The following is a 4223-nucleotide window of genomic DNA, read 5'->3' on the forward strand; positions in this document are numbered from 1 at the left end:
CATCAATGGGACCTCCTCCTCCTACGCCATCTCCTCTTCTGACGTTAGGACTTCCCTATCCTTTACCACCATCTGCAGCTCATCATCAAGTAATAAATTGAAATTAAGTCCAAGTATCGTCCCACGGGGATTGACTTAGTTCAATTTTAATTATTGTTACCTTAATCGGAACAATAATAAAGAGATGTTTGTGTTTATGACTAAATTAGATATAAATTAGCTTATGTAATTGTGACTAAATTAACTAAGCTAAATGTAAATTGTACTAAATGCAAGTTAATGTGTTGTAATAGATGACAAGCTAAATAATCCTTTTTAACCTTGTTTCTACACTTTGACAACACGGTTGAATTTTGAAGAATCAATTTTTTCACTTTATTCAATAATCTCTTTCGAATAATGTTAAAAATACTCTCATACACGATCCACTATATTTCTATAACGGAGGCAAACATACAAGAGTGTATTTTTATGAATACTTAAAGATTCATATAGAGCATAACGGTATATTTCTATCCCCTATCAGGACTCCTATGACGATTTAAACTATGTTGAACTAATTTTTCTTCTTTCGAATGCAGAAAATAAGCCACCAAATTTATACAACTAGCATACATAATAATTGTAGAGCGAAAATAATTATATAAATCATTCAAAATCCAAAAACGTGTTTTTCAATGTCAAATATGTAAAACTAAATATCAAAACTCATATTGCAAGGTTCATCATTTTCTTAACACAAAGAAATCTAGCATAATATGTTGTGAAGAAGAAAGCAAAAGATATAAAAGTTGTTCATCATCGAGAAATTCTTGAATTCAATCTCCATGTTATTAAATCTTGATGTGTTCTTTGTCTCCATTTACTTTTAATTCTCCATCCTAATTATGTTTTGAGAGTTGGTATTTATAATCCCTTAAAGAATCTCAAAAGGTCTATATCATAGGCTGAATCGAAGTTTCCTTGTTGGAATGGAATTCTGAACGAAACAGAATTTTCTGTTCAACTTGACCCGGGTAGGCGCTCACTAGAAGATGGGGCAATTGTCTAGGCGTTCTATGTAGCTCCAGTACTTTAAGTTAAGGATGGGGTGGCTACTCGGCCTATAACTGGGCGGGTACCCAATTATAAAAAACTTCTAGAATTTTTCTTTTAGCCATTTTCTTCATTCTTTCTTCCATCTTTGTCCTCTACGTTAAATTACTTCGATTTTGGTTTTTCGACTTTTATTTAAATGCATATTAGTCCCCAAAATTCCATACACTAGCTAATTAATCATTCTTTCTTTTCCAATTGCTTGGAAACATGTCCAAAACTAAAACAAGATAAGATCAATCCAAGTTAAATAAAATTCAATACTAAAATGACACAAAAATTTAGCAATATGGCTCGAATAAGTGCACAAAAATGCACTTACCAAACATCCTAAACTAAGACCTTTGTTCATCTTCGAACGAAATAAAACAAAAATTAGGAATAAACTTTATCATTAACCTAAGCAAATCACCAATAACAAACTCAACGTTGAACTGCTTATCACATGCCTCAAATTCGAATTTAAGCAACACTTTAGAAATATCCAAACAATATCAAAAATAAATTTCTACTTATCAGATGCTCGACTTAGTGTGTGCGATTAGCCAATATTGAACTCACACCTGTACTAGAACACAACCAATCAAGTGTTATTGATTCACTCATAATCTCAATCCTTTTGTGGTTAGTTTTTCTCATACTTCTCGTGCAAAAATCAATAATTCGAGGTATTTTTAGCACACGTAGGTTCTTAAAAATCATTATGACGCATTTTTCTGTACAAAGTGGTCAAGGATAGACACTTGTAAACTTAAAAGAGAGATGGTAAGCATTTCTCAAAGATACATTGTCAATCTCTAGAGTTCAAATTTCAAAGTCCTTACCGTGCACAAAACACTTTTGATAATCTAAATTCCCATTTTTTTCTACAACTCATGTGCAAGACCTCCATTAAGTTTTCTAGATGAATACTATAACGAGCTTAAGGCCATTGACTCCCAAATCAGATGACTATAGGGCACCAGGTTTATAGATACCCTTGCAAGCTAAATAATTCGAGTAAAAAAGGCTACGAAAAGAGCTAGAAGATGCATCATTTTTCTTTTGATATGGGAATCTAATTTTTTATTTTTTTGACATTTTATGTACAAAACTTATTTCCATTAAACTTTCTAAATGACCCATTTAGCGAGATTTATGTCGATGACTCACATTTCAGATAACTATAAGGCAGAAGGTTTTAAAGATCCTAGTAGATTTAATCACTCGAGTCATAAATGCTGCGAATAGAAGCAAAAGATGTGTGAGATTTGAATTTTAAAAATGATCAGTGCTTGTTTTAAACTCCTTCAACCAATGATGGAATTCGAGAACTCCAAACTATCAAATTTCTTTGAAAACAAGCACTAACCTTCCCACTCACAAATTTCTTTTTAGTAGTTTGGTTTCTATACTAAAGGTTTTGGAATTTATTCATGTATCGATCAACAACAACAACAACAGTTAAATCCATATAATCAAGTCATGCCGCAACACAAGTGATTAGTTAATATGGCTATGTGCTCAAATAATTAAGTTTAACATGAATAATTACTCAAGTAAAAGCACATTCATGGTCTTGTCCAATAATCTAGCTAAAGCCATACTCAATTGAAACAAATATCATCATAGGTGACAAGTCATTCAATGCTAAACTAAACATGATTTTTGAGTTTTTCAATTTTTTAGCCATTAAACAGTTATACAGACCTTATCAACAATTGAAAAATATATATCCCAGTTTTCTAATACTTAACAATCCCCAAAACACAAATGTTATATTGTGCCCAATGTAAAAGAAAAAATAATCAAAGTAAATGAGTAAGAATCAAAAGCTCCCCAAGGCAGATGTGGATGAGTCAAAAGATCAGGCTAGTTCGGTTGGTAGACGTCATGACAATCGCAATTTTTCCTTACTGTTAGATTTTATTTTACCATTCCAAGAATTTAATATAAATATTAGTAATACCATATATGGTTTAAATGTTTGTAATGCATTCATACCAAGAAGAATTTTAATCTACTAAATTTTAGAGAAAAAAAAACTATCTAACAGAGCGTACATCCATGCAAAAATCCTATAGTTAGGAAAGATAAGTTTTTTCGAATTTGTTTGGAAATTGAAATCTGCATGCAACCTTAAGAATACATATCACATCAATATAAACTCAATATACTGCTAGGATGTTAACGACGAGCCTAAGTAAATTGAACTTAACAGGTAAACATGCCTAAGTTACTGGTGCAAGTCTTAAAATACTACCTAAAATGTGTTAAAAATCATTTACATGTATGAATTCCTAAATATGACCCTAAAATAATAATGCAATCCCTAAAAATCTACTTTTAATGCAATATTTAATCAAAGTAAGAGGTAAGTGACAGGAAAATGTGTTGGCTCTCATTAAACATTTAATTTAAAGTCTAGAGCTAGACTTTTTCACTTGCGTTTTCATGACACCTTAAATATGGCTTTGGAGGTCATGCTTAGCTTGCTTAATTTGACTTTGTTTCATATTGCAACTTTCCTCCAAATCTTAACCTTGTCCTTTCCCAAATGGTATGATTTTCTCTCATCATCCATTTCAAATGCAACAATGTATGCCTCAATCTCCTCATAAAGTTTAATCACAAACTCAATTTTTGAGCAGACGATGAAGTCAAAGAATTGCATGTTAATTTTCTCTTCTTCGAATGCTACAACTTTTTTTTTGCCCATTATTATTAATTTTTTGTTCTTTTCATGCTCATCTTCTTTAATTGAAATTTTTTCGAGTTCAATCTTTGCATTCAAAGCTTTTAACAAAGAAACAATGACATCTTCCTGGCAAGTCTTCTCTTTTGTTGTATTTGTAAGAAGTTCGGTTGACGTAATTCTCTTAATTGATGTCCATTAATAGCTATAGGCAAATCACTCACATCAAATTGTGACGAGAGAAATAATGCTACAGGTAAGTCATCTTGGAGAGTTTCATCAAATTCACATTCTACTTTTATATCTCGTAGTCGCTATCCTATAATAAAATCCCCCACAAGCATACCTTGCTTATTAATTTCTTGAGCTGCCAATTGTTGTTACCTTATAATGAAGTGACATATGAGCATCTTGTTGAAATCAACCACATGCATCTTTTATCCTGCTATTTTTT

This window comes from Olea europaea, chromosome 6, assembly GCF_002742605.1.
Source record: "Olea europaea var. sylvestris chromosome 6, O_europaea_v1, whole genome shotgun sequence".
Lineage (NCBI taxonomy): Eukaryota > Viridiplantae > Streptophyta > Magnoliopsida > Lamiales > Oleaceae > Olea > Olea europaea.